The sequence below is a fragment of the Monodelphis domestica genome, chromosome 6, assembly GCF_027887165.1.
Source record: "Monodelphis domestica isolate mMonDom1 chromosome 6, mMonDom1.pri, whole genome shotgun sequence".
Classification (NCBI taxonomy): Eukaryota; Metazoa; Chordata; class Mammalia; order Didelphimorphia; family Didelphidae; genus Monodelphis; species Monodelphis domestica.
In genome coordinates, this window is record NC_077232.1 from 221,396,090 (window position 1) to 221,412,180 (window position 16,091).

The 16,091-nt window shown below is 37.6% G+C and overlaps 1 protein-coding gene across 2 annotated transcripts in view; it reads right to left on the minus strand.

Annotated features, from left to right (window-relative positions):
- The window catches only part of ASB5 (ankyrin repeat and SOCS box containing 5), a 90,380-nt gene extending 76,484 nt beyond the window's left edge, over positions 1-13,896 (minus strand). The window contains exon 1 of one of the 2 annotated variants that reach the window (XM_007496089.3): positions 13,689-13,896. The gene's annotated coding sequence lies outside the window, so the exon portion shown is untranslated. Of the gene's footprint in view, positions 1-11,764; positions 11,906-13,688 lie in introns of those variants that run through there. The other variant, XM_001364823.4, reaches the window with a different exon arrangement.
- Positions 13,897-16,091: the final 2,195 nt, after the last annotated feature.

Consider the following 16,091-nt stretch of genomic DNA (forward strand, 5'->3'; position numbering starts at 1 on the left):
ATCATATTTATCTCCTGGAGAACTTGTATGCAGGTCAATAAGAACCGTTAGAACTAAACAAGGAACTGATTGGTTGAAGAGCACAAAGATTATAATAAAGCTATGTGTTGTCATCTTATTTATTTAACTTATTTGAAGATCATCTAGAATCATGAGAAATGCCACACTGGATGAATCCAATGACAGAATTAAGGTTGGTGGGAGAAATATCAATAATCTCAGATACGCAAATGATGCCTCTATGATGAGAGAAAGAAAAATTAAGAAGAGAGAACAACCACCTATTCAAAAGAATCTTGAACTTGGCATTAATGTGGCAAAGGCTATTTTGTTTCATCTTCTTGAGAATAGGTACTCATGTGCCAGTGTTACAGCCAACAAGCAAATACAAGGAATGGGATCACTCAGGCTCCCTTTTATTAACATGAATCAATCCCTTCCCTTATTGATCATTGGAAAATTATGAGAGTTATAATCTAGAACTAGCTGATCAGAATACAGTTTATAATCCCAATCATTCACATGAAAGTAAAGCAACTTCACCTGTTAGCCTCTAAAAAGACTAACCTATCATGTGTTCTTCACACTGTCCTGCTGACATGGATATGGGGAAAAGGAACTCAAGCTAGGAATGTAAAACTTAACTCAATTTTCTTTTCTATTTACTCCTTATATGGACTTATGAGGAGTCCATTATCTTGTTCCTCACAAGAAGATTCCTGATGAGGGTGAAAGAGGAGAGTATAAAAGCTACATTGAAGCTTAACATAAAAAAAAATAACCTAAGATCCTGGCAACTGGTTCCATCACTTCCTGGCAAACAAATGTAGAAGAAATAGCAGAAGTGTCAGATTTTACATTTTGGGCTCAAAGATCTCTGCAGACAGTAACTTGCAGCCATCAAATTAAAAGATGTTTGTTCCTTGGAAGGAAGCTAAGGCAAATTAGGACCACATACTAAAAAGCGCCTTGCCAACAAAGGTTTGTACAATCAAAGCTATAGTTATTTTTCCAGTAGCAATACATGGCTATGAGAGTTGGAGTATCAGGAAAGCTGAGTGCTACAGAATTGACATTTTCAAATTGTGGTGCTGGATACTTTAATGAGAAGACAGGATTCATTGGAAAAGAAAAAGATGGGAAAAGAGTAGATAGTGTTATGGAAGCAGTGAACCTGAGTTTGGACAGACTTCAAGAGATAGTGGAGGATAGAAGAGCCTGGTACATTATAGACCACAGGATTATGAAGAGTCAGATATGACAGAATGACTGAAAAACAACAAAAAATAAGCCAGTCTATAACCAATGGATTAATGGAGTGGCTTAGGCTCTGAATGTTTAAGAAGTCAGAAAACCAGGAAGCTATAGGAGCATAGCTTTAGAGCAGAAGGGACTTTAATGGTCTTGTCAGGGACAATGTCCTTATCTCTTTAAGAGAAAACAGGGCCAGAGAGATTAGTGATTTTGGCTCAGGGCCACATGTATTAGTGGGTATCTGAGGTGGGATTCAAAGGATTCAAATCCAAATCTTTCTGACTTTAGGTCTATGACTACCTCTCTCCACTTCACCATTCAGTTTGTTTTAATCAAGAAAGAAGCTGTGGAGGAGGTAGCATATGGGTGCTGATTAAAAATTTGGGGTGATGAGGGCCATAGCAAAAAGATGAATGGAATAGAGAAGGAATGACTAGAAAGGAAGGAAGCATCATTGAATCTATGGAAGGTTATTAAATGTGGAGAATCCACAAAATAGTGTCAAGATGCTTCAGAGAGGCTGAGGAGAATGATGACTGAGAAAGTCACTTTATCTGAGCAACAGGACATCCTTAATATCCTTTAAGAGAACAGTTTCATTGGCATGGTAGAGATGGAAACCACACTGGAGGGGTTTAAATGGCAGGATGAATGTGACTCCCCAAAAGAAACTCCATTCCACCCAATCCTCATCCCATATCCTCTGGTATTTGGAACATACACAGTTTCCATGTTTGAAAATATGAACCAATATTTCTTGTATCAGAAAGAAGACCTTTTTTTGCCCTGGTTTAAAAAATAAAGATAAAGTGGTAAGTACAGTATGTTGGAAAGAATACTAGCTTCAGAGACAGTGGCTTAGGTTTCAATTATTTCGCAGTCATTTTCTGGGCCTCAAATTCATTTGTAAAATGGGGGCAGGGGAAGAAGACTGTAGAGATGGAAGGCGTTTAAAGATTCTATCACTTCTATGCCAAGGGCACTAGGATGCAAACTTCTGTAATTGGTTGTATAATGATGGGAGTTACTTAGGTTACTAGTCAGGAAATGGTGCCTTTAGTGCCTGACTCCAGGAAAGATTGCTCTGATCTCTAGCTCTGTCCCCAGGGTTCTGCATGACTCTCAGTGAAAGACACCTGAGACAATGGGTATACTTCCCAGTTATGTATCTGGGAAAGTGTTGTAAAGCCATCCATGTTAATGCATTTGTTGTATCTTTGGGGTTTGCCAAGAAGTGAATACCAGAGAGGATAGAAATCCCCTAGCTCTTTCCCTTTTCTCTGCCTTCAGGGAATTGACCTGGACCCCAGAAGGGGACTTTGACTGGCATGGCAGGAAAGAATAATCATTTGCCAGACATTGTGTTGATCTCTCTCTCTCTCTCTCTCTCTCTCTCTCTCTCTCTCTCTCTCTCTCTCTCTCTCTCTCTCTCTCTCTCTCTCTCTGCATCCACATAGAAGATATATGCATACTCATATTATATAGTACTACATAAACATATACATAGACAGCCTTATTTTCTGAAGCTTCCAGATTGACCTTGACCCTGAAAACCTGGCATCAAGAAATCCCCAGACTGACTCCTCAAGTAACTTTCAGTAATAAATCCTCAAGTACCTTTCAGTCACTCAAGCCAGAACTCAGCTAAAGATAATCAAACCTTAATTACTTATTATTCAATCATCATAGCTTCTGACTACTGCATCTAGGCTACTCCCAGCTATCTTAGACTATGGCTGGTGCTTTGTTCCTGAACTCTAGTGAAATAGGGTGGTTGGGCTGCTGTTCATCCCCCTTTCCTAAAATGTACATAAGCATCTTGTATTCTGTAGTTCATTTGAAGTCCCAGGACATCCCAGGATGTCCAGGAGGACATTTTCCCAGATTTATCTACCTTATTTTGATTAAAGATACTTATAAATATGTTGGTAGTTTTGTGGTTTTTTTTCCAGGTTTGGGAGATAGGTGCTATTATTATTTCATTTTACAACTGAAGAAACTGAGGTAGATAGAGATTGAATGACACACCCAAGGTCACACAGCTAGTAAGTATTTGAAGTTAGATTTGAACTTGGGTTTTCCTGATTCCAGGACTAGCACTCTATTCACTGCTCCATCTAACTACCTTGCCTCATGGGCAAGTTCATTCCCTTTTGGTATTAGGGAGGGAACCAAATTGGAGTCCTAGAACACGGTAACAAAGTTAGTGATGAGGGGATACTGCACGTTAGTGCAGCTAATATTTATATAGCACTCATTATGCCAGTCACTGTTCTGAATGCTTTACAATTTTTCCTTATTTGATGCTCCCAATAGCTCTGGGAGGTATAAACCTCCTGGGTACCCCAGTGGAAATGCACAGAGAACTCAGGAGTTCCAGCCACTTCTCAGCTCTGTCTCTGCTCTCTCTTTGTCCAGAGCTAGGTCACTTCCCCTTTAGAGCCTCTGGTCTGGGAAATGCCCAGCTGGAAGGACCATGTTCAAAGTGGCTTGGCTGGTTCTCAAAGCAGGGAAGTACATGAAGTACACATAGTCAGAGTGTTGATCTTTCTTTTGCTGACACACAACAGACTCATGAACTAAATGGCACAAAAGTTTTTGGAAGAGGTACCTCAGTTTTCTCCTGGGATATTCAGTCAGTTGGAGGGAAGTTCCTTTCCCATTCACTTCCAGAGAATGGCCATTCTTTTACTGAGAGGGGAAATCAGAGTTCCTTGAAGGCTAAATACCTAGTAGAAGGTTTGTCTAAAAATCCTAACAAAATATGATTCTTTCCCATCTCTGTGATATTTTTTTAGTGCCTTGAAATATAGAAGCCCAACTTCTTCTTTGATTATCCCCTTGGCCTTTTAATTGTCTTCTGCATTCTTCAATCTTGTTCTAAGCTTCTGGCTTCAGAGATTTACTTTGCTTACATCTTCTATGTCATCTTTTAAAAATCTATTGATGAGTCCCCTATGCATCCACATTGCTTTCTTTGAATAGTCCTGGTTTTTCTTTCTCACTGCAATTGTTTGTTTGGGTTGCTTTGAATAAGGTAAAATCAAGGACAGACTGTCTTATCTAAATTTCCCATCTCCCAACCCAGAAAGGAACTCTGCACAAAGCAATTTTTAACAATTTGGGGGGAATCTTGTTGAAATATAGCATGTCAGAAATGCCACTTTCAAGAGATTTGTTTAGCAAGTGTTGGGTAGTTCAGTTTTTTTACAATGTGCAGGGAAAATACAAAGCATTTTCAGTAGAGATTTGAATTGTGTGTGTGTGTGAGAGAGAGAGAAAAGGCAAAGTATCTCTTCATTGCCTGACAAAAGATCTAAAGATTTCATCTGAGTTTTTTATATTCCTGATCCGACTACACACAACAAAAATAGAAGGGTACATTTTCAAGCAGTCAGTATTATAATGCTCAGTACAGTGTCATGTACCCTCTGGGTGTTTAGCAAATGTTTGTTGTGATAATCGGCTAGGCACACATCTGACGCACACTAAGAAGCTTCATTTGCACATAAAATCTCTGAGGTTTCATAGGGGTTTATAATAATTTTTTAGGGAAAAAATCTCAACAAACTTTGCCTAGTCTAGAGCGGTCCTGTAAAAATCTCTCTACTTGTGCAAGAAATTTGCCTAGTGTTTGGACTCCGTATTAGAACTCGTCTTTTGGAGCAAAGATCTGTTACCATCTGTTACCATAAAAAATAAACCCACTTGGGTAGGAAGTATTAGTTCATTATTTGTTAAGAATTTTCCCCCATAACTTCATCTACAGAAATACCATTTGCCCTTCAGTTTGGGGTTTCCTATTAAAATTTCAAGTATGCATTTAAAGATTGCCCCCTTCCCCCCCCCCCCACCTCATTTCCACATTCTGGTTAGTGACTGTCAGGAATTTTTGTTTAAGTTCAAATGCCCTTCAGAAACTCTTATGGTAGTAGGAATAAGTAAAACATTCTGAGTAGAAGGGAGGCTGTATAGTGGAAAGAGCCTCTGATATATGGAGCAAAGAACTGAGTAATAAACGATTCCATCACTAAATTAGTTTAGTAACCACAGGGCAAAAATCATTTAGCCCATCAGAACTTTTCTATAATTGAAGAACATTACTTTTCTTGTCTCTATCGGAAGATTGCTGGGAGGATTAAATGTGAAAGCATTTGGCAAACTGTAAAGTGTCATATGAATATAAAGAAAATATATATTTCCTTAGAGTTTGGGGACTGTGTACACATATCAACATTATTCAGGAAAAATTCCCACCATCCCTGAAATATTTTAAGATGGTCCAAATTATAAATGGCTATTTGTAACTTCCTCAATTCATATCCAACCCTGATCCTTACTTTGTTGTGGAGAGGTGACCCCACAGTCTCAAAGACTATGGCAACTGAGTGTAAGCTTTGATTTCTACCAAGTTAGAAAAGTCTACTAGCCTGGGATAGACTCTGGGAGTCTGTCATCTGAGGTTCAGCCTAGCTAAGCTCAACACTGTGCCGAACACATACTAGACACTTAGTTAATGTTATTTGTCAATTGATTGATATGAGAATAGTAGATGAGCAAAAGAAATAGATTGAGAAAAATAAAATGGGAAATATATGTGGTCAGATCACATAGAGAGAATTTATATAGAGGGGTTGGCCAGCTCACTTGTAGGGATTGGGCACTCTTTATTCAGTCACTTTCCATTTGTTTCTGACTCTTTGTGACCCCGTTTGGAGTATTCTTGGCAAAAATATTGGAATTGGCTTGTCACTTCCTTCTTCAGCTCATCTTCCAGTGAGGAAACTGAGTCAAATAGAGTTAAGTGACTAAGGTCAGATAGCTAATAAGTGCCAGAACTAAACTCAGGAAGATGAGTTTTTCTGACTCCAGGTTCAGCACTTTGTCTGCGTTACCTCCCAGCTGCACTAGGGTCAACTCTGCAGGGCTGCTAATAGTGATAATAATGATTATGCTATTTTGGCCAAATTTGTTTCCCCCAAATTTCCCTTAGATATACAGTCTCCACTGTATGTGCTATGTACTGCTTCATTGAATGCTGCTTGATTGGACACTGTTCCCACTAAATATGAGATCTGGGTTGGGTATTGCCAGGCATAGCCCCTCTGGGCACATGGCCATAGGCCTCCTTTCTATTGCCAGCTTCTACCTTCAACTTATTCCTTTGGCTATGGTGTTCCCTTTGTCATGAGAAGAATGGGCTTTATAATGATCTTTTTAGTTCTGAACCTAGACTTTTTAAATTTAAAGAAAAAATAGTTCTTTTAGAAAAGTAGCCAACCTTGTATCTATGACATAGGATCAATAATAACTCTTGAGGAAGGGGGAAAGGAGAGAAACTTTTTATCCCCTCCCCCCTTTTCTTTATAGATTGGCCTGCCTGTGCCTTTCCAGAATCCTGATTAGAAAATAATTAAATCCTTCCCCTCAAAAAATCACACTCTCAGATATGTCCTCTTAGCTAATGATGCCCCCAGGTTTAACATGAACAGCTCACTCAAAAATCATGGTGAACATTCCCTCTACTTCTCATGTTTAGTCTCTGAAGGCTATACCTAGGAATTATCAAACTCCAGTTCTGGAGTTTGAAGTTCTCCAGTTTTTCTAACTCCAAACCACTTATAAATTCTGTCTTGTAGCAAAGGGGTAGGGGAAAGGCACCTAGACTAAATCAAAGTCCATGAAGTTTAGTTATTTTTATTACCTGCCACATCATATTCCTGGCCATTCTTAAGTATATGTAGCCAGCTGAATCCTATAGATCAGTGAAGGCAAACATTTTAGAGACCAAATGCATAAACTGCACCCTTATGCCACATGTGAGCCACCCCCTTAGCCCAGATAGGAGAGGGAGGAAGTGCTCCCATTGGTCTGCTGGGCAGAGGTGATTTGAAAAATGTCCTGAAGCATGGTGGAGAGGGAGAAGAGAGCAGCTTCCCTCTGGCATGTGTTCCATAGGTTCACCAAAACAGCTATAGAGGTTTTAAATTCACTTTTGCAGAAATATGTGGCTTCTCCCATGAAAAATTTCTTGGGAGAATATAGAAATCTTTCTTTAGTATTAAATTTTTGATATCTTGGGTAATATTGAAATTTCAACTCAACTTAATTTTGACTTAACACTGTATAGCTGTGGGAACAATAAATTTTACTTAAATTACCTGAAAGAAATCAATAACTAAATCCAGCTTTCTTTCCATTTGGAAGATACTAACAAATTGGAATCTTCTATCCAAGGACTTCAGTATTGGAGTGGTTCTGTTGCTGAAATTTAGAGGACTTTCATAGAATAATTAGAGGAATGAATTAATGATATTTAAGACAAATGATTCTTTCATTTGACATATTAAGAAAAAAATCATGTGGCTTAACCTAGAACTACCTAGAGATGTAGGGAACTCCAAGAATGGTAAACATTATTCATCAGAGAGGGCACCTTTATCTGCCTTAGCTATGTGCTTTTGCTGCAAGATGCTTCTATTGAAAGTCACTATTAACTAATCATTCCTTTGGTGGAGGAATGGGAGAGGGATAAGGAATAAGGTAGAAATCTCCTCCCCATTCCTAGTTACACTACAACAGAAGTCATAAGGGAAAGGAGAGAAGAGTATCTACCAGCTTGACTTATAGTCCATGAAGGGAGGGTCATATTCCTCTAAACAGAGTGTATTTCCCAACTTTCTGAAGACAATCATGTTGGAGAAAGCTCTAGCCACCAGTCAGAGGAGTTTCCTATACCATCTCCGTAGATGCCTCAATCATTATTTTGATTGAGGTAATTTGTCCAGTTTATCAGGAGTTCCTTCTTCCCCTTATATTTAGTTCCTAATCCCCTCTTATAATTATACTATAATATCTGTCCAAGGCCAAATGAAACAAAGTCATGAACATGTAGGTTTTTATATAATTTCCAGGAGAATTGAAAAAACAGAAAAAGCTACTCTTGAAACATCCAGCCTTTAAATATTACAGGATAATCCAATGGGCATTTTAAAAGAGAAGATGTCCTTGCATATTAACAAAGCACAAAATTTAACCAATAAGAGCACAGAGCCATAACCAATAATTTACACAATTATAACCAATCACCTCTCAAGGTAGAAAAATTTCTGCTATTTTACGGTGAGGGTGGCTTATCTAGAGTGGATGTAGAGACAAATAAATATAATTATATTAATAACAATAATTATTATCATCATAACTAGAATTTATAAACAGCTTTGTTTGCAAAACCCTTTACATGTTATCTCATTTGATCTGTATAATTTTCCAATGCAGTAATACCATTATTCCCATTCTATAGTAAAGAAAATTAAGTCTGAGTGAGATCAAACATCTTTCCCAGCGTTACTCAGTTATTAAATGTCTTTGGCAAGATTTGAATTTAGGTCTTCTTACTTTGATTCATGCTCTAATCAGTACTTTACCTAGTAATTAGAAGGACCCACAATGGGGTAGAGCATATCAAGATGCAAGAACGATTCTGAGAGTTGTCAGGCTAGGTGACCACAAGTATGCCAAATCAGAAATTGTGTGGTCTGTTTAAAGCAAGTCACAAAGGCTTCTGTTGCTTATGTTAGCCATAACATGGTCTTTTGGGCCAGTCAGTCTAAAAACAACATATAAAAGCAGGTCAAACCAGGGTTCCTGGATGGGTGTTTAGCCTAGTCCATTCTAGCATAGTGGCAGAGGCGTTTTAGAAGGAGGCTAAGTAAGTGAGCCACATGAGACCTTTTTGTGTCAGAACAATGAAGTTCTGAGGATATGGTATGCATGAATGCTTTTCCTTTTATGTCTGTGTTTGTGTTGTATTCCCTGGTGGTATCTGCATGCTTGCCAGAAATTCTGTGCACCTGACTGTACTATGAGCTTGTCAGAGGTCTTAGCAGAAAAAATACCAAAGAGTTTGGTGGAGAATGGTTCTGTGTCACAGTTACTTAGAGTTGAGTTCTTGACATCATTTTATCAGTCCTGTTGTATTCCTGGGTCCCTAAAATGACACTAATGAGAATGAGGCTTTTATCTAGCTCAGTTGACCTCATAATAAGAAAGAAATATACTTCTGCAACCATATGTTGTATCTATAATATCTATCAACCATTTAATAGACTATGCTTTTCTCTACAGAAAAAGCAGGGACATTTGAGAATTTGTGTGGTTTTACTTGGGCAGCTAGGTGACAGAGTGGACAGAGTACCAGGCCTGGAGTTAGGAAGATTCTTCTTCCTGAGTTCAGATCTGACCTTAGACACTTGCCATGTTGACACTGGGCAAGTTGCTTAGCTCTATTTGCCTCTGTTTCCTCATCTGTAAAATGAGCTGAAGAAAGAAATGGGAAACCACTTCAGTATCTCCCCAAATTGGGTCACAGAGTCAGATACAACTGAAAAATGATGGAACAACAAATCCCTGATTCTTAGACTATAAGGCTAGTTACCTCATTTTTATCTATAAACAATAGCACACATAAGATCACGGTTTTGAGCTAGTGGGGATTTTAGGTCATCAAGTCCATGCCTTTCATTTTAAAAAGGAGGAGACGCAGACTCATGAGAGATGAAGTCACTTTCCAGGGCCACATATATATGCCAACTATCAAATACTGGGATTTGAGCTCAGATCTTCCAATTTGAAACAGTCTTCTTTCTTCCTTCTATCTCTCTTACTTGGTTCTTGAACTCCTTTTTGAGTTCCTTGAGAGCTTATGACCAATTTCTATTTTTTAAAAAGTTTGGATGTGTTTACTTATTTGTCACTCTCTGTTATTGCTTCTGTAGTTTGCTTTTTTTTCTCCATAGAAATTATCCAGGGTCAATTTTTTTTGTTGTTGCTGTGTATTTTTTTTTTTTGCCAATAATTGACTGGGTTCTTGCATGTTGATAGTTTTCTTAGCTCCTGTCTTTCAGGGCTTTGCCTTGGTAGTATCTTCTTTTCCCAGCCATAAGCCTGAGTGAAGGCATGTAATATGATGTTCTTTGTATAAAGCCCTTTTAGGTATTTTGCCCTTTCCAGTCCCTGCTGCCTCAGCTGTGTCTAGCCTTATTTCTGCCCAAGCTCCAGGCTCTGCTGCCCAGGCTCCATACTCTTCAGCCTCAGGTCTCAAATCTTGCTGCCAAGGCCTTGCACTGCTCTCAAGGGTAAGTATATGGTACCCTCAGCCAGTCCCTGGGAATTTAGAGATTGCCTGGCCCTTGCTCTGACTCTGGCATGGTAGGTGGTATGGGGGAGGACTGATCAGCTTGTGCTTTGGTAGGCGTAATTTTACCCCCTAATAGGGAGGAAATGCCCAAACATTGCCTACCTTGAAGGCTGTGCCCCATGGGAGAACCCCTTTGCTCATAAGATTTTGATTTCTGTCCTTTTAAGACCCTTTGTAATGATTGGTTGGAAGGAGATTCAGAGGGGCTCCTTCTGCCACCTTACCTCCACCTATAGTCTTCTTTCTTCTATATTCTCTGCCCTCAACCCCAACCTATTTCACAGAAACCAAAGAGAGTTGTTTTAAAACTGTATATAAAAATAAGGTTCTACAGAATTGTCCATTTCTAAAATTAAAAAATCTTACATTTCTAAAATAAACATTGGCATCAGTGTTTACAGTTTTGTTAGAGCTGTCATTCGTTTGTGCGTGTGCATGTGTGTGTGTGTGGTTGTTGAATCAGCACTTGCTTTATGAGTATGATGAAGTGTGGAGTCTTGGAGTGACTTGGGTTCAGACCCTACTTCTTTCATTTACTGACAGTAAGGAAGTCATATTTCTTTATTTAGAAGCTATGGAATATAAGATTTGTAATACGTACAACTTATGGGGTTGTTGTGAAGATTAAAGGATTTAATGAGAGAATATATAAAGTCCTCAGCAAACCTTGGAACACCACACCAATGGTGTTTAGGTGGTCCTTTGGGCAGAATGAAGGATGAGGAGTCAGGGGGACCTGAGTTTAAATTCTGCTTTAGACACTGTGCAATTCTGGGCAAATTACTTCTTTAAAAAAATCTCTGCCTCAGATTTCCCATTTGTACAGTTGGGGTACTAATAGGACCTACCTCCCAAGGTTGTTGGGAGGATGAGTTAATATTTGTAAAGACTATATAAATACAAGGCAAGTAGGTGACATAGTGGATAGAATTCCAGGTCTAGAATTAAGTAGACATCTTCATAAATTCAAATTTGACTTCAGATATTAGCTGTGTGACCCTGGACAAGTCACTTAACCCTGTTTGCCTCAGTTTCCTCATCTGTAATATAATCTGGAGAAGGAAATGGTAAATCACTCTAGTATCTTTGCCAAAAAACCCAAAAACACCCAAATGGGGTCACAAAGAGTTGGACTTGATTACAAAATGATACCAACAATTATTATTATAATATATATATTATATATATATAATATAACCAACAGTTAATAATACCAACAATTATTATTAAAAGCTAGTTTTTAATTGTTATTATTATTAACCCATCACCCAAAAGCATTTTATCAATCAGAGATGAAGGTAATCAAATAACCTGCTTGCTGTGATGGAGAATAAGATTCAGAGGGTTCTCAAATCTGATTGTTTTTTCTTTTCTTTCCAAAGAGATGAATACTGCTTGGAGTACATCATATGCTGATTACTCCTAGAGACAGCAGACCAGTTCATTAGAGTAGAATCTGTGAATGATCCTGTTTAGAATTCCAAGATTATGGTTTCCTTGACAACCATAGGCACTGTTTTCTTGCTTTTGTCTTTTCACACCTACTTTTAATTACTATTATGGGTTTGAGAATATACAAATTTATACATCAAAAAGACTGACTCCATGGATTTCAAAGCTGTTGCTATTCATGTAATAATGGGAAGAATTGTTATTATTATTAATGTTATTATTTTTCACTTGGAGACTTAAATAGTAAATTGATATTCCTCCTTGAGAGTCTCTGCTAACTTCCTAGTGCCCATGATGACTTGAAGGAAGAATGGTAAAGACCATGTAGTATATCAGCTAGGCATTAGCCACTAAATAACATACCTGCGCCTCAGTTTCCTCACCTGAAAATAAAGGAGTTTCACTAGATGGTCTCCACAGTCCCTCTTAGCTTTTGATCTCTGATTCTATTCTATGACTGTAAGTATCCCTGAACACATAACATATCTCTGTTAAGGAGAATAGAAAGGAGCCTTTCAGGTCAATCAGATTTGTAGATACTCTTCATACGTATTCAGGAAAGGGAGAAAATTTAGGAAGGAACGGGATTTTTTTTCTATGTCCAGGGAATTCTTGCTTCTGTTATGATGGAAAGAATTTGGGGGGGGGAGGGTAGGTGGTTGCTATATATACAAATATATTAAGCAGACCTTTCTTTGTAAATCCTCCATTCCTACTTTGTAAGGTCCATCTGGGCAGAAATATTTTTGAGCTTTTGGAGCATTTGATACATTTTGTTCCAGGGACAGTTAGATACCAAGAAAGATACAAAGATAATTAAGACACAGTACTTGAGGAGCTTGCAATCTAATGTGTGGAAGGAATAACAAGTAAAATGCTAACATGTAGCTCTATACATATTACTATCTCATTTGATCCTCACAACCTAGTTACTATATATAAACTAGTATTATCATCTCCATTTTATAAATGAGGAAACTGAGACAGGTTGAATTACTTGCCCCTGATCAAATACTTGCCAATTTCTGTGGTAGGATTGGAACTTTATTCTTCTTAACTTCAAGTCCAGTGTTCACTATACCACACAGGGTTGTGTAACCCTGGACAAGTCACTTAAGTTCTCTCAGTCTCAGTTTCTTCATCTATAAAATGGAGATAATGATATTCCCTACATTATAGTGCTATGTCAAGGATCAAGTTAAGTGCTTTGTAAATCTTATAGAACTATATAAAAATGAATTACTACTACTTCTACTAACAGAATTAAACAAATATGATACAAATGTAAAATGTCAAACAGGTGAAAAGAAAATAAGACTTGAGATGGGAGAGCCTGCCTGCTTCTGACTGCCATGGCTCTTATTTCATGATTAAAATACTTATTGTAGTCATTAAATATTAAACCTACCACTCACACTATCCATAAGTGTATAGAAAACCATTCTAAAGTCATCTCCTGGTGGCCGAAGAATAGGGTGAGGCAGAGCATCCTAGGGTGGGGTGTCAGACTCCCCCTACTGTTCAAAGATATATCCCTATAGGGTAGCTCCTAAACCTAAATCCAGAAGAATCAAATAACATTCATCTTCTTGATACCAATGATTTACCATTTTTTCTGTTTAGTTTTTAACTTCATAAGTATTTTCTCCCTGGGATGAACACACTAAAATGTGTGAGGGTCGTTCCCAGACCCCAGCAGGACGCTGTTGAAGGAAGAGTTAGCAGTACAGGGAAGACGGCCAAAGGCAACATCATAGGGTCCCAGAAATAGAAGGGATCTTACTCTGTGATGACTGTCGCTCAGTGTGCTAGAGAGCAACATCCTGGGCCAGTGGATAGGCGGCCCCTCTTCCTAGCTTCAGATCTCTGCATTTGACAGGGCAAGAAGATGTGACTTTGATCTTCCTTTCATCTAGTCTTGGGTCTCTGGCATTGGGACAGGTGTCGTGGATAGAGTGGGTGAGTGTAGATAATCAACCTTCAGGGCCACCTTCAAGGCCTGCAATTGACTTTGACTGTGACCTAACAGTGGGTGCTAGGCATGTCTTGGACTCCAACAAACCTACTGGTTTAAGCTGGATGTTGCCACATGGTTTATGCTCTTTTTAATGTATAATATCTTAATCATGAGAGGATTTTTTTAAAAAAAAATGTTTCACGATTTTGACATTCTTCAGTTTTTACAGATCTTAATAATCTTTTCCTCTTCTATCACTCAACAGAGAAAATCCACATATATAAGCTCTGCCTGCCCAGGGAAATATATATTGTTATGTTATTCAGCCAGCCAAAATGTCATTTCCAAGTTCCATTTTAACCATCTACACAGCACCTGACAAAGCAAAAATGGATACACTTGTCTTCCTGCCCAGACTAGCTCATCAATATTCTCATTGGGTACCTCCCTATGTACTCTGATTCTGATTTTCTAACAACAATATCCACAATGAATTTAGTAAGCTTAACCATTCTGAGGTATGGAAATTTCTCTTAGAGGGTTGTATTCATAAATAGCAAAAGGGTAGAAATCCAGTTAGTTTGCATTTATTAGATACATTCCAAGGTTCTCAGGGCACCATCTAAATTTTATGCAATGGGTGGCAATCCCCACAAATCCCCTGTGAGGTAGGAAGTGTATTTTCTTTAGACAAAGCAGACTTTTAATTAACTTGCTTTTTCTTCAGTCTTAGGATGGTACTTCAAACTGTCCAATGATGCTAACTTTAAATAATTTACGTGTGTGATAGAGAGAACAGGGACATGGGAGAATTTTATTCATGAACTAGAGAACAAGAAAAGTAAATATTTTAGAGAAAACCTTGAGCAACAAGTTGAACAAGATTAGGGAATGTTAACATTTGGATTCAAGGCTTTTATGTTTTTAGTGTAGCTAAAGGCTACACAACTTGTTTAGCTCAGGTTGCAATTATCTCAATTTCAAGGTAAATTCTTCTAGTTTTGTGTTATTTTGAATTTTGTTGTATGTAACAAGTCAAAAGTATGATTATACAGATAGAAGCTTTTGGAATAATTCACATATTAGTTGATAACTTGTTTTTGGTATGTTAAAACTGAACAAATAATGTTTTTTCTTTCATTTGGTATTTGTCATGCCAAGTATACCCCCTTACTCATTTTCCACAATAGACTTTTGTTAATAGTCAGATAATCATCTTGTAGGATGGGTATGATATGTCAATAAAATGGCACCTTAGTCACTTCTGTGATTGACAATACAAAATGTTTTCTTTGTTCTTTAGAAATCATTCTTCTTTAAGGTAAATAAAGATGATAAATTCTACCAGGCATTTCTTTGCAGGAAGGCATCAAAAGATATCTTAATACTCTGATAAATTTTTAATCAAGATGATGTGGGTAATTTTTCCAATGACGTAGAAGGGAACCTGTCTATGTGTTGAGCATTCTGAGTAAACCTTGTCCAGGTCCTATATAAACAGGCTACAAAGGGTCCATGCAATATGCTAGGGGTTCTTTTCTATTTCTATTCCTTTCAGTATTACGATGAAACTGATGGAATATTCAGGCTATCAACATATTATCTACACTATTGCTAAGTGATAAATTCCATTTTTTATACCAGTTGTACATTACTTACTGGCATCTTTTATACCACATCTCCTGCATCCAGTTAATATAGTTTAATTATTTTTTAGTGATGTGTTATAGTCTGCTCTCTTCTGATGTCAATCAAACAAGAAACAAACAAGTAATTTCTATGTGCTATTCACTATGTTACGTGCTGGATAGACAAAGAAAAAATAAAACAGTCTTCATACCAAAGGAACTTATATTCTATCATTGGAGAAAATAAATACTAACAAGAAATATATGTTATATAAATGCAATTGATTATATATGTGTGTATGGCATATAAATGTATACTGTATATATATGTGTGTGTGTAATATATATATATATATATATATAGATATATATATAATTTGGGGAGAAAAGGCATTAGGGAGAGAGATAATCAAGAAAGGCTTTATATAGAAGATAGCTTTTAGTCAGACTTGGAAAGAAATTAGTTATTCTTAAAAGTGGAATTGAAGAGGAAAGGAATTCTAGAATTGGGGGATATTCTATGCAAATCATGGATATGGGAGACAGGATGCCATACACAAAATAGAGCAATAAGAACAGAATCCAGAATGTACAAAGGGGA